This window comes from Neolamprologus multifasciatus, chromosome 22, assembly GCF_963576455.1.
Source record: "Neolamprologus multifasciatus chromosome 22, fNeoMul1.2, whole genome shotgun sequence".
In the NCBI taxonomy this organism is placed as follows: Eukaryota; Metazoa; Chordata; class Actinopteri; order Cichliformes; family Cichlidae; genus Neolamprologus; species Neolamprologus multifasciatus.
Window position 1 is genome coordinate 28,969,289 of NC_140459.1, and position 25,220 is coordinate 28,994,508.

The following is a 25,220-nucleotide window of genomic DNA, read 5'->3' on the forward strand; positions in this document are numbered from 1 at the left end:
GGTTTCGGTTAGGTAATGGCAGACATGCAAAATTTCTGCTGACGTCTATTCCAAGGTAGGAAGTGTTATGAACAGCTGATCGGATCGGCAAAGGGTGTTTCTGGAATATTATGTTTTTGTTGCTGCAAGCGCTTTTTATGCAGTTTTTGCAAAGCTATATGTGGAAGGAAACTGTGACCTAGGACGAGCTGATGGCATAAGATGTAAGTACAACTCCTCCGGTTTCATATGCAAAAAAATTTTATTGCGCTAGCTTACGTGGTTGCAGAGCTGCCGGGATTTAAAAATAGTTATGCAAAACAGAGCGTGCCGCTCCAACCGGTTTTAAAGGGTTAAAACTTAGCTTTCATATAGGTTTGATAGTCAGGTTAGCTTAACCAGAAGTTCCAGTTCAGAGATTAAAATATTAGTAATGTACGCTTAAAACCTTAATCTTAAATAAAATACAGAACCACAATATCAGATTTTCACAACACAGTTATCATGACCATTATTACAGCAACTTTAAAAAAACGACACTCGGACTTTTCCAGCTAACCTTTTCAGTGTCAGTAGAGCGAGTTGCTCTTGTTTGTTTTCTCTTCCTCTGTAATTTTGGTTGTCACTAGTAACTATACACTGTGTCACTGCAATCCTTTATGAAAGGTGTTCGTTGTGTGTTACTGCAGGCAGTAACTAGCATTAAGGTTTAATACTGGCACATATGTTGTAGTGTCAGCTAACTTAATGCTAACATTCAAGAGATTCAAAGAGATTCAAAGTGTTTATTGTCATGCGTACAGAAGAAATAGCAATTCTCTGTGCAATGAAATTCTTCAAGTTAGGTAGGTTTGAAGGAACAAGATAAATAAGGATAAAAATAAGGCAAGATATTGAGATAAATAAAGATAAGAAAAATAAGGATAAAAATAATGAAAGATAAATAAATAAGTACAAAAATAAGTAAATGAAGACAAGTGAGGTATGAAGATGTCGATGTAAATGGATGTACAAAAGAGCTTAATGTGCAAAATGAACTTAGCGTGCAAAGTGTCCTGATGTGCAAATTGCAGTTAAGGTAGGTCAGCTGTTCAGGAGTCTGATAGCAGTGGGGAAGAAATCAGTATTTAATTTTGTCAGATATAGCAGTGACAGTACAATCTTCCTTTTTCATAGCTAAGTCACAGACCACATGCTTCCAGGATTTTTTTCCTCAGCTTTCACAATAATTTAATAAATGTTTACAAACAGAAGTATTTAAATGATAGTTTATAAGTTCTGCATGTGAAATAATTATCCTTATGTAAGAAATAAGTGTTCACTCACTGAACTCAGCTGAAGTAAGCAAGTTAATTATTCAGGTGACATGACAGCTACCCTGCTTGAATATTCTTCACTTTCTTCCTCTGGTGGGTTGAATGGTCGTTGCTGTACACGTAAACATTAATATTTCATTCTCGTGTAAGTTTCTGCTTTGTAAAATGAATAAGCTAATATCGAGTGTTTTTGCTGAGACCACATTTCAGTATTGCAATGTGGTGCCACTGCATGTGGAGGGTGGGGAGGCGGCTGCTGTTAAGTGATATGTTGTTTGCGAGCAGCAGGCACCCTGGGAAATGTTTCACATAATGGTGCATGTCCCCCTTTTCTTAGTGGATGATTCTGATGCCACAGCAATAAACCTGAGGCACGTTGTTGAAATGGGTTTATCAAATGGGCCGCTGATGTTAAAGTAAAGGGCATGCTGCACAGTATGGGATGTATTGTGCCTCAGGGAACTGAAACGGATTTTTGTGCAGTGTTACTTACTGTAATCTTTGTGCTGACTTTGTGCTGTTGCAGGTGAATAAAGCCTACACATCATTTTTTAACATAAAGGATTTCGTTGTGCATTCTCAAGTATTCATGAAGCGTCTTATGGCCTGGCCTGCTCTCTCAGGCACTGTTATATGTTTTTAAATTAAAAGTCTAGCATATAGACGCTAATCTGTCTGGAAATAGGTTTCATTATCTGACATTTTAGTTTAATATCAACACTAGAAGCTTTTTTGTAATGTTATGTACATTATTTAAGATAACATAGATAACGTATTCATAGCAGGCCATACACAGGAAACAAAGTAGCAGTCATTAAAGAAATGTGTTGTAAGCCAAAAACACTGCTTAGAAGTCTTTAATGCCAGATCTACACTGAATATAGGGCTGGGCTATATCATACCATTCACGGTAATACTGGTGTAATGTTAGGCAATGATAAGAAAATGAAATATCACGATAGAATCTGGGTAAAACGCGCATGCCCACTGCCTTTGTTTTTATACGCACATGTCGGAAAAAGCATGGCGGCGACGGAGAATGAGAAGGGCGAACGAAACAGATGAACCAGAATTGGTTTGTAAACATAATATTACCGTATTGTGTGTATAGCCTCTTTTAAGTTTAGTGGATATTATACATGGTTATGCTGATGATATGTCGGCCAGTTTCCACTGGAAATGCCTGCTGGTTAAACTGTCAGCAAGGAATTTGCATTTGCACTGTTACATTTTTATATAGCGTTAATGCACATAAAAAAACAGCTGCTTGTTTAAGTGAAAATACATTGATGGGGTTTTTTGCACTAATAAAGTTTCAATTATATTTTCAAATATATATCCTAAATAAATATAATATTAAATAAATATTTTTTGGCCATATTGCCCTGCCCTAATATATAGCATCATCAGCACATTTGCACAGCACTACTTGTACTTGTATCTACTACCTGTATAGAAATCTGAATTGATTAAAAAGTCATACATCTGTTCCATCCGACACTTATGAGAGGGACAAGTGATGTGTCCTTGTTGTTATAGACTGTATATACTAATTTACACTGTAATAGCTCTGGAAAGATGTTCATTAATTCAACACACAGCAATGCCTACAAATTCTGGATTTGACCTTACATACAACATTTTCTACAAGAGTCTATAATGGATTCATATAGCAGCAGAAAAAACAACTCTCAAACTGTACATTGACAGCACAAGTGTGAATGTGATAATATTGCTACCACATTTAAAAATGTGGTTTGTAATCTAGTAGCTCCATCTCCTTGCTGATTCTTCTTCAGGCCTCAGGCACAAAATTCTAGCTAAAACCTTATGGTTTTGTTATGCTTCAGTTGAGAGGTATATGTGATGTTAATCTCTGTCAATGTCGGTGTAAATCTCTATAGATTGTAGATGTAGTGCACCTGTGTAGAAGTTTACATTCCAGAGTCCAGTAGCTTGTAAGGTAAGATAGTATTGTTGTCAGTTCCTCAGCAGCACTATCACACAGTACAGGTTGTGCATCCTGATCAGTTAACAGTGTATTAGCACAATATCCAAATTGATATTTAAAGCATCGTTGTTCAGACCAGTTTTTTGTTTGTTTGTTTTAATATAAAAGTCACCTCATAAGCAATGTAGTGGTTTTGTTTGGAACAACTGAGTGTTTAAATATAATGATAATCACCCAACCTGTGATATACACAATATTCAAGGGGGACACAAAGTACCTCTGCTAGCTTTTGAAGCTATTAAAGAATCAGAATCTGATTTTTGTTTGTTTGTTTGTTTTCTCAAGCATGTCACACTACGACAAATTTTCTTCCAGCTGTGGGGGTCTCTCTGGTGATACAATAAAACTGAAAGATTTAAAACATCAATGTGAAACAAGGAACTAAAGCATAGACTCAGCAAAGGATGTTGTTTAAGTTAAGCTGAGTTTCAGGCAGTGCACATATCCCTCGAGCAGACATTGTAGCTAAACTTCACCACATTATGCAGACTTCAGATAAGCACATGCATGCGTTACTCATCCATCAACCCGTCTGCTTTGTTTCTGTCCAGTATGACTGATAAAAGTGTCAAACTGCATTCAGTGCTGTTAAAGGGTCGTAAAGGTTTGCCGTTAAATGTGGTGAGCACTGAAACCCTGGATATATTTGAGCACTTTAGTGGCATCATTGACAGACTTGCAGAAAACTGCAGTGCCATATATATATATGCCTGTGTCTGAAAATACTGCAAGTCACGCAAATTTCACTATACAGATTGAATATACTTCCAGCTCTCAAAGTTGGGTAAAGGGACTACATACTTCATTATAACTGGTGTAAAACGTGGGCCTTGGGATATATTACCGGCTGTGTAAAGCAGCACACCTTGATGAATTGGAGCCATGCTGTGAAAGGCTTTTTTCTGTTCTGTATCTAAATAGAATAATCATTCTCTCCCACCAGTTCTGCTTCCCAGCATTCATTTGTCATCTCATGCTTGTATCATTGCTAAATTTCTTGGGATGGGTTTGTTTCCAGCATCAGCAGTTAGAGCCTGTTGTTCCTGGCACCCAAGATTCATTAGAGTAAAATTGTTTGTCAGGAGCATCAAGGAAATCATGCTGATTCCTGCAGACGTCATTGCTTTCTCACACATTGCATGTAAGCGCACTAAAGGAGGAAACGCTAGCTGGCTGATGAATGTGTTTGTTAGTGTTCCCTGATGATGACGCCTTTTGTTGTGGCCCCAGTCCTTTAACTATTTGCCAAATCATAGTCCCATGGGAAACTGGAGAATCCCCAGTCTCAGCACTATTTTCAGATGTTCCTCATTCCAAGAGACGGCCGCTTCACTTTGTAGTCATCACTTTTTGTACTTTCTTTGACAAAGTGCACATTTTCCTCCAGGGGAAAATGTTTTTCTTGTATGTTCTCTGACAGCTCTGGATATTCACACTGTAAAACTCCAGCATGGTGATACTTTAGACCCGGGCTGAGGAAACTATCCCGGCTGATTACGTTGTTTTCTCATCTGATCATTTCAATTCAGGACCCAGGAAACCCATTTGTGAAGCTGTAAAGGGTTGTCTCGATCTAGTACCAGAACTCTTTGGAAAAAGTTTAGCTTCTATTTCAGAAATCATCCAAAATGACGTCAGTGAACTGGTTACAGCATCCCCACGTCTGCCAACCCAGCCAGTCTGTGATGCTTTATGCAAAAGAGCCACAGGGGGAAGAGAGGCAAAAGATCTAACAGTCCAACTCGTCAGAGCTCTTTTTTGTTCTGTTTTTTGGAGGCAGTTTGTTTCCCTCTGGAGGATTTGTGGATTTCTGAGTAAATAAGCCAAACGTCTATAAGAGGACCTATACGAATAGAATATTAATTTAGTTTAATCCAATCCAAATCCAAAGAGAGTTTTATTTTCTTTTACTTGATGGTTATGACTAATGCTAATTATTTAACCATCCTTGACAAAAGCCTGGGGGTTGGTCGAATTGTTAGTTTTGCTTGTGAAGGTTCCCAACTGAATCTTTCGAATATGAAGCAAAGGTTCCTCAGTGATTCCTGTCTTACCTGCTGTAGCGTAAGCTGCACTGGAGCGCACCTTTATGAAAGCAACGGAGATAAAGTCGTCAGAAATCTTATGAATAATTCTTCAGATCTTTCTTTGATCATATGGCATTTTCAGTCGTCTTCAAGAGAATGTGATGAGGAGCACACAGAGGTAGTTCTTCAAAGTATTTGATGGCAAACATGCTCTGTGACAGAGAGCCTGGAAAGGTGACTGGTGTCATGTTTTCAAAGTGTCTTCTGTTGAACTGTGGTTGTAAGCAGTAGCATTAGCAGCCAGAGCCCCACGTTTTCTCATTAAAGCACATAAGGCTGTATCAAATTCTCCCAGTATGAGGAAGCGAGGTCCTTGATGATTGCATCATGAGGAAGTAATGATAAAGAAGAATCGAGTAGTTGACTATGCAGTAACCTGTGAGAAGTATTTAGCATTCTAACAGACTTTCAAGTAAATGTTTATGTAAATTGCAAACTGTCTTGTTTCCACATCTCCCCTTCTCAGGCTTTGGTGCTTTTCCATGTCTTACATGATAAACTTTTAGGATGGTTTTAACTACTTAAAAAAAGTGTTGTGGGGATTTTTCACTTTCTTCCAAATTTTCCTGAATTAATTAAGAAAATAATGAGTCAGCTACTACATTTACACCTACTAGATTTTACACAGGAGAAAATGTAATGACTCATCCAATAATATTCCTTGGATGAGGACGTTGAGGAAACTAGAAAAACTGCCTCTGGAGCTGGGTGTAGGAGGGTCTCTAACAAAACAACTCAGAGAAGCTAAGACGCATAGGATGGAAAGTGGGGCAAAACCCACTGGGGCCCAGCTTTATAAGAATAAACCAGATTAGCCAAGGACAAAGCAAGATAACTGAAACCCAGGTGAATAGAATAAAGATTGGAAAGCTGCTGGAAAGCTACATCCTAACTTGCGATGTAAACGGAAACCCTTCCCAACGCTAAACCACAACCTTCCACTCCATTCAAGTCATTACGGGCTGTGTCTACCCGATGTGTAGTTACATTTCTTGGGAGGTGCACTTCAGGTTACGGCATTGGGTTAACAGCAGCTTCTGGTTACGACAGAAATTTCTCTTACAAGTCTAAATCAGGCATGAGCCAGCTATGCAAGAAACTGAAACTAAACAAGGTAAAACAACGAGGAACCAAACAGGGCGTCAAGAAGGTGAATAAAAACAAAACAAAGCGCCAGATAGAGGCGTTCAGGAAGAACAAGACTTGATGAAAGAGCTCATGAAGAGAAGAATGAGATCCTGCTCTAGTTAAACTAGCGTGAGTTCAGTGACTCAGACTTGTTAATGTATTGTCAGCAGTTCTACGGAGCGACTTCAGTTGTATCTTCAGTGCTTCTGCCAATTAGCACTAAATGTTGATCGTAGCAATATGTGAAAATGTGAACTAAATCTTGATGTTTAAAAGAACTGTATTGAGGTTAAGAGAGCTGCACTTCCTGAAAAGTCAGCACACAATGGAAACATATCAGTGTTGTGAGACACACTCGCTCTCCTCACACTGTCACTAATGGCTTGTTTGTTTGCAGTGAACCCTGACCACCCACCAGAACCTGAATTTCCCTAATTGAATAATAGTTGCTTTCACATAGCTCAAGTTCTCCGGTGTCAGCTTATTCGTCAGCAAACAGTTTGTGCAGCTACTTGGAGTTAGCACACTTGACATTCATCACCTCATCAGATCGCAAAGAAACCACCCCCTCGCAGCTTGGCTAATATGACTTTGGTTGATTTTTGTTGTGGCTTCTACATAAGTGGCACTTAAAAAAACAGATTAACTAATTTGCTAGTCAAGCACAAACACACACACACACACACGCTCACTGTGTTAGCTTATAATGCATTCATGTTGTGTAAAGCTGCCCTGGCTTGTTAAAACACCCAGCCTTGCTCAGTAATAGGATGGTTATATAACATGATATGCAGGGTTTAGATTACTAACATCTAAAAGTAAATATTCATAACATGTTTTTTTTACATAATCGAAAAACAGCCTACTGATTAATGGGGAAGCAATCTTTAAACGTCCTACCGCAGCTGCTGTGTTTGGATGAAATAAACGTGTAGAACCACTGAAAACCTGATTACTTAAATCCCCCTGCATGCTCTGTCCTCTGTTTTGCAAACAGCAGAAACAGAAGCAACACAGTGAGGCTGGCTGGTCTCATCAGCATTTACCTCCTTTTGTTCAGTGTGTGCTTTGACAGAGATGAAAGGGAAAAGTAAAAATATAGCCCATCTTGGCGTACTGTGAATTGGAACTCGCTGGTCTCGCTTTCTTCCTCTCGCTCTGTCTTGCCTTGCTCTCTCGTCTCGCTCCCTGCTACCTTTCTTTTTTGTTCTTCTGCAGGCGATAGTTCTGTGTGGAGCTGGCTATCTACTCTGGCACTCTGCCCTTTTTCTGGGGATTAAGAAAAGGCCTTGCATATAGACTACACATCAAATTTCTGTCCTCCTGCCACTGCGTTTTATCATTCAGTGTGAAATCTCAATTCCTTCACTGCGCCGTTATGTAATTATTACCCATCTTAATCATTTCTGGCTTAATCTTGTTGTCTGAGGGCATCGTGTTTCAAGACGAGAGCCGTTATGTCTTCAGTGTGTCACAACATGCGCACATGCATCACATGCTATTCATTCAGTCCTTTGTATTGTGTGATACATTAGTAAAAGATGCCATTTCCGAAGGTTAGATAGTCTACAAGCTGTGACTCCACCATTTAAATTGACAGTTCATGCAGATAAACATCAAAATCTCCTGCAAGTTAACAAGGGAGATGAAAGCCCACCAGCTGAGCTACGCAGCTGATATGCATCTTTTCCTTGCCGTCTGTGCCTGAATGTGTTTTGGCTTCCATACAAAAACTAATCATAAGTGAATTAGGCTGCCCGAGAAGAGCACTGCAATGTATTAATTTATGATTTTCTGCCATCTAATCTTGTAGTGCTGTTTTACCTCCTGGGAAAAACACGAGTTGCCTTCTCATTTTGATGGAGGCCTTTGTTACTCTGGGTCAAGAGAAGCATAGCCGCCTGCTTTTTAGAATCTATTTTTCAGAGTAAATTGTTTTTTATTTGTTTATATTCATCAAAGTCTATTTTATCATCTTAAATCAAACATTGTTTCCACTCTAGTCTTGCAGTTTTCATTTGTTTACCCCTGTAACCTGTGGCGCCATGGAAACCACTACAAAGATACTTTGTTGCATCTGTTTCTATGTACATTCATGTGAAAAACAGCTTACTCGGTGTTTCAGTCTCGACATGGGGACAGCAAGGACGTTTTTAAATGTGAAAAAATCAAAATGAGCAGAGGCTGTGAGAAGTGATACAAGTCTGCTGAACACTTCTGGTCTTTCCTTTTCAGTAAATGTATTCAGAACTCAGGATCAAATTTACATTTTTCAAAGGGACTGGTGGTTCCAGGGCTCGAACCACCAACTACCATTATTAGATGACCTGCTCTGCCGCATGAGGCATTGCTCATGGGTTTCCAAGCGAGCCAGAATAGTTTAACTTCACTTTTTGTTCATGTGGTTCAAAAAATCAACCTTTGTGTCTCTCTGCAGGCTAATTTTTGGGACATAAGTTTGATCCCCTGACAGGTTTACTGACCTCATGTTGTCTCATTTTATCTTCTAAGTTTTTATTCCTCTTCTCCGAAGCACTTTAGTCTACAGAGAAACAACATCATCCTTCACTATAGCAGTTCACCCTGTCACACACATTCAGAGCACTCCCTTGACTCCCTCCTCATCTCTATTATAGCTGCCATAATTCCATCCAGTTAAGAGAAAAACTGAGGTTTCGGGGTATAAATTGCAGCTTGTACCGCACCTGTTTCTGCACATTTGTCACTCTTGGGCTCCAGTCGCTCTCTCATGTCATCTGTGGCCCTCTGAAGTACACTGTAGTCAGTAGTTGGCTATTCTCTTTTTCCTTGCTTATATTGCCAGTGTTTGGCATTCTGAAGTCTAAAAAGAACAATTTACTGTTAAGTTCTCACAGATCAAAGTATTTAATTTGTGAGCACGTTTTAGTAGATGGCCTGAAGTCCCGACAATCAGGCTTTTAATTTGGGCAGAATTTCTGTTTATCCGTTGAGCTCGTGAACCGTGTTACCCTCGTTCAAATGTGAAGAAATTGCTGTTAAGTGCTGACATTGTAATCTTCATTACATTCGAGCTGCTCACTCCTGAAGACGGTTGGTTCAGGTTGTAAAGGGAAAGCTGAGGCTGTTATCTCCATGTGTGCGTGTTGTAAGTTAGACTCCATGAGCTTTCCAATTACAACGTCTGCACCCGAGGGCCCAGTTTGAGGTAATTGCTTTTAAGGATCGCCCGACAACCCGAGGCCTGCTGTAATGACACTGTATCTCTGCTCTATGTGCTCAAATTATTCTATTTGCATTTATTAAAGCTGTTTTTGTGAACCCATAGATAGACAGAGCGCTGTTTTTGTTTTTTCTCTCTGTCTCGGTAAATGCGAAGCTTTCATATCTGTCCCCTGCTGCAGGGCATGTTGACGCTCGCTGTAGATTAATTAAACGTCTACAATTACAGCAGGAACTTATGCAGGTGTCTGACATTCAGGGTGAGAAGGAAACAAACAGCCTAATTGAATCAAGCTTGTCACTTATAACCGATTTACCTCTGTGACTGATTTCATATCGCAACTCAGCTGGCTGCCTTCTCTTTTTAACTTGCAGTCAGAGCTGTTCCTGTTACCCAGGGCTTTGTGATTGTGCGTTTTGTCAGGTACAAAGGCTCTTCATCAGCAGCAGCCAGCACAGTTGTTTCAGTGACAAAGCCTCCATCTCTTCCCATAATCCAGAGTTTTTCCTCAGACAAACTGCTGCTGTCGGAGTTGTTATAAGGTCAGCTGTCATATTAGCTGAGGAGGTAAGGTGTGTGTGCTGGTGTGGGTGCGCACACCGTTTCTTCTACACAGTGTTGTATAGCAGCGTTTGTGATGGATTGGTGGATGGTTTAAAAAAATACTAATAATTTAAAAATTTTAAATTTGTGCTTGTTCACCTTTGCCTCTGTTTACCTGTTAAAGGGATTCTTTGTATGTCAGCGGCTGAGCAACAAAATTTAATTCAAAAAATTGAATTTCAATTGATAAAGGGTCCACATCATTTTTGTTACTTCAGTGTGCTTGTGCAAAGTAGCTGGATAACTCAAGAGCAGGTAGATGCTCATACAGCGAGAGAGTCCAAAATGTCTGACATGCTAAGTGTCCAACAAATCTTCAACAAATTGGTTTGGGAACTAATCAGGCATTGTGACCTTCTGGGATAAATATCTTGTATCATTTATGTAACACAGTAAGGAGAATTGTTGAAAAGAATATATCAATGGGCCAATAGGCTCGACTATAGGAGCACAGGGGTGTGTTTAAATGAGACACAGAGACAAGAATGTAACTCAAAAGAACCAGCCAACTTTAGTGAAATAAACCATAAGGTTGACAAGCACAGGTTAAAAACACTTTACAATGTTAGAAAGGAAACTTACAAAAAATGAAAGAAAACTAAAACACATAAACTACTAAGACAATGACTTGGCCAAGTGTTACTTTTGGTTTTCAATGTTGGGTTTCAATGTTCGGGTTTCAATGCTCGGGTGCACCCTAGTAACCCGACTCCTTAATTCTTATAGAAACAGATTACACAAATCCAATGTACATTCAAATGAAAATCAACACTCTTTTCACATGTGGAGAATGTTCCCAAATAAAAAATGTCCAAGGGGAAAAGTCCAAAAAATTCCCAGGGTGTGAAAGAAAATAGGGGTGAGCGAATGTCAGTCAGTGGTCTCATGTATAACCAGCTGTGTGTGAAAGTGTGAGTGATACAGTCGTACCACACCGCAAGGTGCAGCAGATCATCAAGTGGAAGAGAAGCGAATCTCAGTCTCTCTAAGTCCAGGAGGGAAGGCTCGCCGTCTATTTCACCGGAGGAATCTACCTCAGGAACAATTCAGCATACAAAAAAAACCCTGACCTGTCAACAGACAGGGTCAGAAGAGCAATTCAAATATTAATTATGCTGTTCTAGCTATAATTCACAACTTAGGATTTTGTTGAAATCACATTCAACATCAATTTGCAATTAAAATACTCAAATTTGCAAAAATAAAACATCTCTCTTACACAAACTATGCATTAAACCAAGTAAAGTCAGTGCATATGCGACAATTATTAATCAAACAATTGAGATGAATTCAGTTTCTCAACGATAAAATGTGAAACAGACGTGAACTAACTGAGACATACAACATGTGCTCACCGATCTCAGTGCATCACGGCCGAAAACAATGGTATGGTGTCGGTCGGAAAATGCGGGGCTCTAAATAACGTAACAGGACATGTTGTTTTTCTCTTTAATAACAGTAATACGGCGTGAAGGAAAATAAACATAAGTTGCGCTTCAAGTGTTACCTTACTTCTGGAAGCAGATTGAGATGAACTTTCAGGCAGTTGATAGCAACCAGAGCTAACAAAGGCTAACAGTTTAGCTCCACGGGGTACTTTCTAAAGTCGCCAGAAAACTGGAGCATCGCCTGTTTACTCACTTTGGCTACTTTTAACATGGAAGATAGCTGATAACCAGCGAACTTATGTGCAGCACAGTTAGTTGCAACTTACATCTAATACTTTTCCCAGCCCAAAAACTCCAAGAGCATCTGGCTGCAGCCACTGGGGAGCGCCATATTGCGACCGCCACACTAACCGGAAACACATAACTTCAGTTAAATCGACTTTGACAGTGAAAACTAAAGTGTATTTTTGTTACTATTGATGCTGCTGATAAATACATTTGATTCTAAGTGTTTTTTTAACAATCTGGGTTTATTAAAAAAAATCACTTTTTACATTTTTAATCCTTCAAACACCTTTTTCTAGTACAATGCACTTGTTTGAAGACAACCTCAAAACTCAACATATCATATATCAGCAGTGCTACTGGAAATTATTGTACAATGGTCCCTCACAATAACGCGGTTCACCTTTTGTGGACTGTTTCGCTGATTTTTAAAAAAAATTTATTTATTTATTTTTTTTTTTACAGAACATTGTGTTGTGCGTTGTGATTGCTGTAGACCATTGTCAATCAACCTTCTACAGTGTCTCCTGTACAGCAGTGGTCCCCAACAGGGCCACAGACCAGTACCGGTCCGTTGAGTCGGTTTCCCTGGGTCCTTTCCCGTGTTGTGGTCGTGTGTCTTATTTTGAAAGAACTATTTACGCGTTACCATAGCGACCAGAGAGCATCAAGTGGCAGAGAGGAGGACGTTACTCTCAATGTTGGCGCATTTCAAGAAGACGCTGCTCATAAAGTTACACAATTACACAGCCGAATTTGCGTTTATTATTATATTTACAAAATACCACCGTTTTTTGTCTTTGTTTGTATCATTTTATTTTGTTGTATTTATCTGCAACACCTTAAAGGCCGGCCCGTGAAAATATTGTCTGACATTAAACTGGTCCGTGGTACAAAAAAGGTTGAGGACCACTGCTGTACACTACAGAATGTGTTTAGCTTGTCAAATTTATATAAATCTGCACACGAAAAGTTTTGCACGGTTTCATTTTGTAATACTGGACTTATGTTTCTATGATGGGTTGAACTTTAACAGTGTTTAAACAAAAGAGAAACGTTTGAAAATGTTCATCCATGTCTGAGAAAAGTGTATAAAGCATGTAGTGAGGGGTTTTACAGTCTTAAAACATCTATAGTAATTGTAAAAAATAAAATTGTCTACTTCGCGTAGCGAACGTAACTCCCACGATAAACGAGGGACTGCTGTATTATTAACAGTAGAGTCTGGGACATCTAATTGATTAACATCCACATTGATTATCATGCACTATTATTTTTGTTCAAGGAGAGCAAAAACTATAAAACTCTCAGCTTGTTCGTGGCCAAATTAGGCTACTTTTGTGTATGTTCACAAAATGCTGTAAAATGTATATTTATTAAAACATTTATCTACTTTTAGCGACTTGACTCTTTAAATTAGCACCAGTCCTTTTCATCAAAACCAAAATTTTATCTACATTCTTTTTTTTTTACTCTTTAAATGCCAGTTAGCTTATATATAGTACCAGTAACGTTTCAGATAAAAAGGTGATAAAGTCCTAATGGTTTCACAAATCTTCCTATTTATTTATTTATTTATTTTAAGCATCGGGGACAAGGCTGTCTTGCAATTGTTGAGGTCACTAGTGTGCGCCCTATTTCTTCCAGGACCACTTTTCATTTGTAGGTTTTAGTGGACTCTTAGTACTGTGAAGTGGTTTTCATGGGCAAAAGGCTTGTATTCCAAGATCTGGGAGATTGTAGAAATGAGCAGTAATTCCCTTCTTACCATCTTTCCAGAAAAATAAGTGATCTGGAAGCTGTTACGCTTACTTACAGCAGCAGCGCTTTCTGCAGCTGCATTAAGTCCAGGACACATTTACTAACTACTAACTAGTATGTGTTGCTGTATGTGCTGCAGCTTTGAATCTTTTATTAATATATATTTTGTTAATATTTTGGCTATGGTGTCTTGTTATGAAATATAGAAGAGTAAAAGTGTTTTTAGCATGCGGTCAAAGCTAAGTTTGACTGGAAAACTCAAAGCTCAATAGTCTGTATCAACAAAAATTCACTGCAGCCTGTGTAATATTTGATGCGTCATAATTTATTCCAGTCTATCTTGCAAATACTTATTTGCTTTGCAACATCATGCACAAACACACACAATATTAGATCCTTAAGATCAAACCTGCATCATTCTATTGATCCACTGCAGTGTAGTAGTCCAAAAAAAAAGTGAAGTGGCCACAAATGGCCAGGATAGAGCCCAGAGGGTTAATTCGTAAAATGTCTAAAAGTATTATTGATTACAAGATAATACATTAATGTTAATAGCAACTGTAAGCTTTTTACTTTGACGTTACAAGTATAAACAATGCTGTTACATTTACACTAAAATTTTTTACTATAAGTATGGACATAAAACCTTTGGGTGGCTGTAGCTCAGGTGGCAGAGCAGGTCAGCCACTAACCAGAAGGTCAGTGGTTCGATCCCAGGCTGCCTCCTGGCTGCATGCCAAATATCCTTGGGCAAGATACTAACCCCGTGTTTGCCTACTGGTGGTGGTCAGAGGGCCCGGTGGCGCCAGTGTCCGGCAGCCTCGCCTCTGTCAGTGCGCCCCAGGGCAGCTGTGGCTACAATGTAGCTTGCCGTCACCAGTGTGTGAATGTGTGTGTGAATGGGTGGATGACTGAATGTAGTGTAAAGCGCTTTGGGGTCCTTAGGGACTGAGTAAAGCGCTATACAAATGCAGGCCATTTACCATTTAAAACAAGTGAACAACATTTTATAATAAGCTTAATTGGAATTCTGTACACTGAAAAAAAAAAACAACAACACATAAAAAACACAAACAAACAGCCAGGGCCTAGTTGTATAGAATGCAATCAGTTTATCTAACAATCAGATTGTACATATTAACAAAAATATCCAAGCCATCCTCAATAATGAAAGCAAAATGGTTTGGATCAGAAGAACTGTCAAGAAATATGGTGAACAGGAAAAAATATATTTAATGAAAACACCCTTTTTTCTCTTGCTGATGAATGCACTGAACTGTACAATGTGAAGAGTCAACAGAGAGACTGCAGAAGTGCTGAAAAGAAGTGCATATTTATAACTTTAACTATAAGGTATATTTAATACCAACATACCTTTGAGAGGCAAAGCATTTTTAATGTATCCATTTATATGCTCCTCGATCTTTGCCCTGACAGTAGGGCTGAAAGTGGGGCACAGAGGGCAGTGAAAGAGTCTTCAGCAACATGTTGTGCATTCCTGCAATTCTGGCTTGGTGGCAGAATTCAAATTTGATATTTGCATCTAAAACAGAGAGAAAAACAGATAAACATCATATACACATTTAAGTTCAGGTTTTAGCAGAAATAATAACACGTTACAGTTAGCATGTAAGAGATTTGGGGAGAAAATTCTTTACAAAAACATAATTTACAAGACACTTTTATTTGTGGCATACATATATATTGACATATAAAAGACAATTTAACAAAGGCTAACTAAAATCTGGGCAATAAAAAAGCAGAACAGAATGGAATAGAGAATATTAGTATTTATAAATGTATAAATCTCTTTGTGACAAACTTTACAATGTTGATGCAGGTGGAATGAGAGACATGAATAAAGCGCACTATGCAGTAAATGGAACAATGTGCATTGATGTCAGATAGTGAAAAGCAGTGAAGTGAATTTGTTTAATAACAAGCAAAAATCAATTACCCCCGAAACTGACCACTAAATGCTAACCAGAGGTGTCAAAAGTGCACACATTCCTTACTTAAGTTTAGATACCTCGGGGGTCTGACTGTTGTTGTAACGCTAACAAAGTGCCAACGTAATCAGTGTAAGCAAAGTAGATGATTCCTAGAATTATATAATTATTAACAGCAAATTTATACACGGAAGACTCTGTACCAACCTTTACGATCGATTTGCAAGGTTAATGATCCATGCAGGAACGTATTTCCGCCTATTGTGGAGGTCACGTGTTTCCGGTTACTGTGGAGGTCCCAATATGGCACTCCCCAGTGGCTGCAGCCTGACCCTTCTCCAAAAACTTCAGTTTCTCAGGGATCAAAGTTTTGCAGCGCAGCTCTCTTTTTCTCCGGCCAGCACGCAACTACCTCCACACATAGCAGCGAACTCAGAGCAGGTGGGTGGGACACACAGCGGCAGGATGCTTTCCTATTGGCCAAAGCATACTGGGACTTGTGCATTTCGATTGGTTGAGCAGGCTGTCCATCTCTCCTCATATCTATCACTCCTTAAAGTGGTACCCTAATTTTATGTGGGTTACATTTACAACCAACTAAGTTTCCTAATGCAGGAAGTCTGGACTAACTTTCAGTTTAGAGGGTCCAAGTTTCTAATTCCTAGTGGTGTTCCCCAATAGATAATGCAGAAACTGGTTTAAGCTGGTGGTGAGGAGCTCTAACAGCAAATTCACATATGGGTAAACTTTATCCTTGTACTCTGTGTTACTCTAACCATAAGGAGGCTGGATGTTAAGTCCTTGATTTCACTGTTGGACAGAGAGAGGCAGAGGGAAACCCTGGTGTTATGTATGTTATGAGCAAATCATTGGTTGAAGGAGCCACAAGCACTGAATATTTTGTAAGAATTTATTTTAGATGCCTTGAATTCAAGGAGACTTTGAGGCTAAGCCTGACCAGCTTCCCTCAGCTCTGCATCCTATCAGATCAGCAGGAGAAGAGAGGTTTTTAGCATTATGCTAATGGCTCCACATGCTTCTGTGTCTAGTCAGTTGCATTGCAGAAATGCTTGATACAATGTAGAAAAAAAGACATTAGCTTTATATTGCTATATTTTAAAATACTGATATCAGTATCAGCCCACAGAGAACAAAAGGTGTCACGCTCCAGCGCTCAAGTTATTAATGTGAGGTGTCATTATGATGGAGAACAGCATAAATGGTGTTTAAATTTGATAGTGTTTTTGTCACATTCTGAAAGTATTTGTGTGTTCAGCACAATAAAGTTCTTTTTTAGAGAGAAATAGACACGTGAACTGTGGTATAAAAAGAAGAAAGGTTTCTGGATATTTCTCAGAGACCATTTGCCCCTCCTCTCCAATCTGCACCAGGGTACCTTTGAGCGAGGCTTCTCACAGCCATGAGGTGGAAGTGCACGTGGCAACAAGTGATATGGATATAAAAAAAAAAAACTGGTTCATTCTGCACTGCTGTAGTCAAAAGAAGATTATTTCCATCTGCAGTAATTTATATTTGGCAGCATATTTCTGTCAGACATAAAGCACACTGAAGTTAAGTTAGAAACTGTATGAAAACAGTGAGCTGGGGTGGAGCTTTGGTGGAAAATTGCTTGCGGATACAAAAAAATCTATAATTTAATATCATTTCTAAAAGTAGAAAAGATTTTAACATTTAAGATTCTTTATCACGTTTTCTTGATATTTTCAAAGATTTTTCTAGGGCAGTTTTTATTTTATTTTATATTTTTTTAATTTGTTTTTGTCATTTAACCGGTTGCTAACTGTGGATAAACTAGAACATGAAGTAGGGAAAATCCATTACCATAGCCTGACCATTTTAGTGCATCACTGTCGCGTTTGGCCATGAGCAGTTATCTGGCTCTTCAGATGTTAGAAAACTATTGTGATAGCTACCTGTCACTACATCAGTGCGTTTTCTGAGCTGAAACTAACACTTGCGCTCTTGGCATATTGACAATTGCTCCTTTTCCTCACCTTATCAGCCACCAATAATAAAACCTTTAATTATCTAAAAGTCTACAAAATGTGTATCTGTAGTGAAAGATAACTAAAGCCCCAGCCACACTGGTCTAGAAACCAGTCAGCGACCCCCTGCAACCACTTGTAGCTAGGGAAAATGTGTATTCTCTGATGGTAACACCAATAGTGAATTGAAAATGAAAATTTTAGTTATGTAGTGGTTACTGAAGTGTGTGAGCAACTGGAGCTTTAGGCCTCGTCTTGGCTCTCAGAATGGATCAATCTATCCCATGGGACATTTTATCAGTTGACACACAGCCTTCTTGTTAGTCTGACACTGAAACCTCAAGCCTTAATCCCAACGGTGCTTTGGAAGTTGTCACATGCAGTAAAGAAAGATTATGACTGACACAGGGTTTAAAAGACGGCGGCAGCAGTCCACCTTAACTTGCATGTCTCTTGTAAATAAGCCGAACCCAGCAAAATGTTTCTCAGCAAAGCAGAAGGAAAACAGGGTAGTGATCCCTGTGCGCACAGTTCAGCAGTGCGAGAGGGGGCGGAAGACCATGAGGAAAAGGAATGCTTATTCAGGCTTTTCACAGATAGGAAAGTGGGAGGAAGGAGAAATGCACGAGAAGGAAAACCGAAACTGTAATCTGAGCCAGTTTTGTCCTACAAACTGGTGACGCACACAGTTTTTCTATTTATTATCTTACTTCACATTGAGTGAAGTAGAGAGATGGATCTCAGGAAAAGGTTGGTCTGTCAATAGCCACTGTTTATCATAAGCCATACAGTCATGCATAAGCTACATGTCCTCAACACATGTTTGCGGTGTGTATGTGTGTGTGTGTGTGTGTGTGTGGGGAAAAGTGGATTTTGAAAAGCTCCTGAGGCTTCACTCGTGTACTTTAGTCACCACTTAATATCTGCTAACTGTTGGAAATTGGACAAACAGTGATTCATGTAAAAGGGGTTATGGGTCGCAGCTTTGTTCAACCACCCTGACCTGCTTTTACTTTAGGTTATGGTTGCCATTATACCCACAATAAACCTGCTTTGTAGGCAACACTTTTTTAAGCTGTTTGTTTTAAGGGTCTTTGGAAAGAGCAAAGGTGACTTTAACTCCCTGGCCTGGATATTCATGACTGGAATGGCAACGTTTTTTGTAGATGTCGTTCAAATTCTTTGCACTTCACTAAACTGTACCACTCGCATTTATCCTGTATTGGAGTATTAACTGCTAAGCTAATGCTAGCAGACGTGCTAGCATATCTTCTGAGCTGGTTGATCTTGTTGTTTCTTTAGCACAGGACTGCTTGGACATTCTTCGGAAGACAGTTCATTAATGAGAATCAGAGAATCTGCAGGACAGCATGTCCACCAGACTAAACAGGGGAGGAACCAGCTGGCTTGTTATCAGCGCTCAGTTCAAAACCCTCCATCTCTATTAATATGGGTGTGCATTCATGGACTTGAAAGCCTGCACTTTTGAAAAGGCATCATAAGTGGTGAGAAGTATATACAGGTTTTAGATCAAAACATGCTCCAATCCAGACGACATTATCAGGGAATGCATTGCATATTTAAGCAAGATAATGCTAACCTGCATATTACATCTATTACAATAGAATTACATTGTAGCAGAAGCGTCCCGGTGCTGAACTGGGGCCTGCTGTTCACTAGAAATGTATATCAGACAAAAATGGGATAAGTTCCCTCTCTCAAAAGTCCAGCAGCTGGTCTCCTCACTTCCCAGAAGTTTATGGACTTTTGTTAAAGAAGAGGTGATGCTACCCAGTGGTAAACATGGCCCTGTGTAAACATGTTGCTCTTATCAAATTCAAAATGAGATAATATTTTTCATGAAATAGTAAAATGTCTCAGCTTAAACGTGTTATCTTTTGTATGTTCTGTTTTGAATAAAATATGGGTTTTTGAAATTTGCAAGTCACTGCATTGTTCTTATTTACTTTTACCCAGCACCCTAACATTTCTGGGATTGGGTTTGTACTGTGAGATAGAACTGTCTCACAGTGCAATGATGGCATGAAGCCATCATTGGGACAGACTCATTATTTTCCATCCCAGCGACTGGCATTTCACTGAACGCTGTGACTCTGCATCATTGCATTTTCACAAAACTTGATTCACATTCAAGTCTTCTTGCCTGGTGACTCCGCATTTGCTTTGCTGTCACTCTGCAAGCGCACAAAATAGGAAGCTCTGTTTGTTTGTTTTTTTTGACACTGTGCTAATGTCGTCTTACTGCAAACGTCACAAATTTGAATCTAAAGCTTCGTCCTATTTTCACAGCTTAGCGAAAACACAAACAGTGTAATCACCACTGATTGAAGACCATGATTATGGTCTCTACTTAGGGCTCAATATTGATAATTAGGCGAGCTGTTAGTCAGTAGGCAACTGCCAACAATAGAGGTGTAAAAAGTACCTCATCAGGAGCCAGATTCCAACACTGGGGTAGTTAGTCTGTTAAGGAAAAAAATGCTTTGAGATGAGAAAGTCCTTAGCAATCTCCACCCACAGCATGGACTGAAGTTGTTGGGGGTTGGTGGAGTATCAAAAATAGTCCTGATTTTTAAGCTGTAATGTAGATTTATTACAAAAGTCTTCATATAAATATTCAAAATAAATAAATTCCACTCTTAGATTTTTTCTGAACACAAAGTTCCCAGTATACTTTTTAATTAGCCTCAATAATGTAAACCTTAGGGCTTTTAATGTCTATAACACAGCAGCCTTTCTTACTTCAGGTCTTAGATAAGTAGTTTAAATTCTGTTTCATGTCCAATCAAACAACATCCATCCGAGGTTTATTTCTCAGCAGGTGTTCTGTTTCCAAGTGGAGCTGATCTCGGTGTTAAAGCCATAAATCAGCGTCATAATTGCCTCAGACTCTCTGTATGAGCTCTGACATCTTTTCTGTAACAGACACACTTATTCTTGTTGTGACTGGACCCTTGGCACCTCCCATGTATAAAGGTTAAATATTAACTTTGCTCTTTTCCAAGTGACTGAACTAAGCATTCGCATGTTCAGTCTGCTGACTCAGTCCCTGAAGAAAGAGGAAACAAAGGAATGATGTGAAGCGTGCCCTTTTCCCCGATATCCATTGATTATTCGGTATCACACTGATGGGATTAGAGGTTTATGTACCACCCGAAGCACATCTGCAAAGTTCTGCGTTGAGTAGACTCATTCCATTTTTCACTCAACTATATTGAATATCCCTGTAACCTCGCAGTCATGTGTCACCTGTCACTGTTCGCTAACTCGAACAGTCTTTAATTTTTATTTTTGGAAGGGGAGGGGATGATACAACATAAGAGATATAGCAGGGTCAACAGTGATGTTAGCACAGCTCTGGTAGAGTATAGAGACGGAAAGCCCCAAAGCAAAGATACAGCTCAAGTATTTTATGAGTGGGGACAAGTTTAAAAATTAATTAAGCAATGTTGGAACCAGTCCAAAGTGTTGGTGTTTTAAGACATCTAAAAGATTTTGGGGTATGTAATGGATGTTTTTTGTTGCAGTATTGAACCAGAGTCTTCTCCCTTCATCAGCATTGATGTTTCACTAATCCCCTAGTGTGTTTTTCGGTAAAAACTAACGTATCCTGGTCCAAATCCATCTGAAACTGATCCCTGCTGCCTTGTCAAAGCTAATGCTACAAGTAAGCGCTCAGAAATGAAATAAAAAAAAACAGAAGTCATATGATAAGATGCCGGGGGGATTTAATGTGATTCTGCAGCCTGTGGCTTAGACAGAGATGGGGGTGGTTTGATGTAGACATTGGTGACAGGGGAAGATATAAATGATACTGACAGGGAATCACACAGTTGACATGCTGCGTCACACCTTTGTCACAGCCTTGGCTTGGAGATGTCTGGTGAGCTGTTTTAAAGGAGAAAAAGGTCTTAGAGGAAAAGTGGAGAAAAACTAAAAACTATAGGAAGGCTGTACCAGTTATATCTTTAAATGATTAACACTACCCATGTTAACAGCAGTTCATCTAGGGGTTTGTTTTGCAAATTTGAAGATGCCGCTACCCACAAGATGTGTCGTACATTCATTTTGGCATTGCAGTTTTCCTGCCACAAGCTTTTCTGTTTTGGGATCTGCAAGACGTGCAGATTTTGTCAAAATGGTTGGCCGGTAAACTAATTATATTGTAATTTGTTTGAGTCAGCACAAAATACAGAGTGTAGAATTTGAAAAAGCACAGCAGGGCAGGTTTTTGCTAGTGTAATGGTTTCAAATGGATCAAATAGATTTTAACTACACAAGCAGTATTTAATTGTTAATGTTATTGTTAATCTGTGGTTCTCTTCCACGGCTTTGGTCCTGTCTGGTTCCCTTCACCTCCAACCCGTCGCGGCAAATGCCCGCCCCTCCCTGAGCCTGGTTCCTCAGGTTTCTTCCTGTTAAAAGGGAGTTTTTCCTTCCCACTCATGCCAGGTGCTTGCCCATAGGTGGTTGTTTGATAGTTGGGGTTTCTCTGTATTATTGTAGGTTCTTCATCTTACAGTATAAAGCACCTTGAGGGAACTACTGTTGTACTTTGTTATGAATTGAGTGTCTTCGTCTTGACTTTTCTCCTGACCTTACTGAACAGAATAGTGCAGAAAGTAAGCTTTGTTGAAAAGTGGGGCTTAAAAGCATGTGGCTTCAAAAAGGGACTTGCGTGACTGTTTGTTGTTTAACTGTCATTGTGTCTGTTGTTTGGTTTGAACGCTGCTGAAAGCCCCTATTGTGTTTGAAGCATAGCTAAGCAAAACTGACAAGCTTCCCTCATACACTGAGAAGATAAAGTCAGTAGAAAAACAGTCATTTTAAATAGACTGCTTATCATTTCTCTGCATATGGAGCTTCTGAATACATGCATGTATCTGTGTAAGCATCTGTGCTTGACATATCCGCTGTAAATTATATGGATTATGGTTAAAAATAAATTCTAGCTGGCTAAATACATTGGGAGTAGTTGACATTGTGCCAAAACGGCCGTTATGGATAGAAAAAGTGTTGGATGAAGTGTGAAAGGAAATCTGATTTTGATTTCCATCCTGTTTTGAAAAAGTTCTCTTGGAATTAGCTTAACAAACTGTAGGAAGTAAGAAATCAACCCCCCAAGAAATCAACTAGATTTGGTCTGAGCCCCTCAAAGTTTAGTTCATTATTCAGTTCATTACCTCCCTCTTATGTCTTCTGTGCTCTGTTTCCTCCTCTTCCCCACTGCATGTGCTCCATTTGCCTTTCTGCTCCATCTTTCCCCTCCAACCAACCCTTCCTTCCTCCTTGCTGTTAGCAGAGCTGTCAGAAGTGTTTGAAGTGATTTCTCACTGCGTCTCCTCAACAGTCCTAGATCAGGATGCCTTGGGTGGTGTTTGGCGCCCCAGCCTTAAATAAGAGCTTACTTTTCTATCAGTGGGATGGTTACCGTGCCCTTTCTGTGAAGTCGTTCCCAGTGCAGCTCCTTTGAATGCTCCCCTGGGCACCATTCGTGCTGCCTGGATTGAGGCACGCAGTTTTATAAAAATGTATGTCAACTTGGGGCAGATGCATTTCTCCCAACTTTTATTAGTTATTTTGTATCACTGGTGGCTCTAATGATGTGTTTAGGCTTTGTAGCTGCAGGCTATTTGTTCGCTAGCAGGCGCTCTGTAGTATGTCCTCATGCAATTATACTCCCATAGTACACACACATAATAAAACCTCAGAGTAATGACCGGAACATCTGTGTCTCTAATAACAGACGCGTTATCGCCTTTTGCACCCTCATAACTGACATTTCTGGTATTTTTTTTGAGGAACACAATATCATTTTAATTTCCAAAACCATCTGGAAGGCATGAATGTGAGAATTCCAGACAGTTGCATAGTTCTCAGAAACACATTGTATAACCACATGCTTTGTTTACATTGGTTTTTACTGGGATATATCTTTAATCCTCTTATATAAAATAAATCTTTAGCATTGCCTTTTATCATTTGGGTAATACCAGCCCAACTGGCTTCTCTTCATTGGCTTCAGAATTGTGTTTGACTTTATTTACTTTATATAAAATGTCCCTAATGACCACACCCCATCACATCTTAAAGACCTCATAGTACCATATTATCCCGATAGTTCACCTACCTGTCAGAGTGCAAGCTTAAATTGTGTTTACTGGAGTTTTTAAAAAAGAAGTTGGAGATGGAGCCTTCAGGTATCAGAGCTCTCTTCTGTGGAATAAGCTTCTGTTGGGGTTCAGGACTCGGACATCCTCTAAGACTAGGCTTCAAATTGTCCTTTTTGGTAAAACTTAGTTACAGCTGGATCAGGTGCTAGTGGACGTAGGGTTTCTACCTTAACATCTAAAGTAGCGGTCCCCAACCTTTTTTGCGCCATGGACCGGTTTATGTCCGACACTATTTTCACAGACTGGCCTTTAAGGTGTTGCGAATAAATACAACAAAATAAAACCAGTACCGGTACCAAAAAAAGAAGATTTATTCATAACACAAGGGAAAAGACCCAGGGAAACTGAGTTAACAATAAAAACGATCAAAAATAACGCTAAAAAACAATGAAAACCCTGAAAACCATACACCCAAGCCACAACTCTCGCGGCCCGGTACCAAACAACTCACGGACCGGTACCGGTCCATGGGTTGGGGACCGCTGATCTAAAGCACCCTAACTTTTGTTGTGAGCTGGTGCTAGATACACAAAATTGAGTTCTTTTTCATAACTAGCAGGAACTGTGCCTGCAGATTACCACCTGGAAGGTCAGCCCCATTCTACTTCTTGTGCTATCAACAGCAGTTTGATTTCAAGCACACTCTCTGGGCTCAGGGCCCAATTCATTTAGCTGTTGACAATTTGCAGCTATTTGACAAGCCAGCATTTGTGTACAGTGGTAAAACCTCTCATGCTGAAAAAGAAGTCAAAAGTGCCTCGCTAACACTTTAAAGTACATTGTTAGCAACTTCCTCCTGAAGTTTTTATGGCAGATTGGCCTTCACAGCTACAGCGTCAAATTTACTGGCCAATAAGACATCCAGTAATGAGGAAATTTAAATGAAAGAAGTGCATTAAGAGATCCTATTATCTCAACACTTGCACTGTATCAGTTATACAACTGAAAATAATGAGGGAGCTTTATATTACCGAGCAGTCTTATCTTTTTATTTTGTCTAGGGAGCAGGCTGCCTTTTTCACTTTCATCTTTCCCCATTTGGTTTGTTTCCTCCCCTTTAGTATCTGACTCAGCTCTAGGGTTTCCTGTGGAGCCATTTAAAACGATGGAACTGTACTCATATAAGAGAGAGTGAAATATTGGACTTTACTGAGAGTCTGAGGAGCACATTCACCAAAAACCCTCAGGGCTTTGCATACATGAGTTAGTAATGATTGCTTTATAGTACTTCATGTAACTCTGTGAGTGTTACGTGGAGCAAGCTGGATTAGATAATAAATCCAGCATATTTTTGAGCTTCTGTATAGTTTT

At 39.4% G+C, this 25,220-nt stretch overlaps 1 protein-coding gene and 1 long non-coding RNA gene across 4 annotated transcripts in view; both read left to right on the forward strand.

Moving 5' to 3' along the window:
• Nucleotides 1-25,220, forward strand: part of ctdp1 (CTD (carboxy-terminal domain, RNA polymerase II, polypeptide A) phosphatase, subunit 1) — a 97,703-nt gene that overhangs the window by 66,106 nt on the left and 6,377 nt on the right. The gene's annotated exons all lie outside the window — the stretch shown is intronic.
• LOC146493693 (uncharacterized) lies at nucleotides 210-23,533 on the forward strand. The gene is made up of 2 exons (XR_014871954.1): nucleotides 210-12,759; nucleotides 13,050-23,533. It is a non-coding gene; the product is annotated as an uncharacterized LOC146493693 (long non-coding RNA).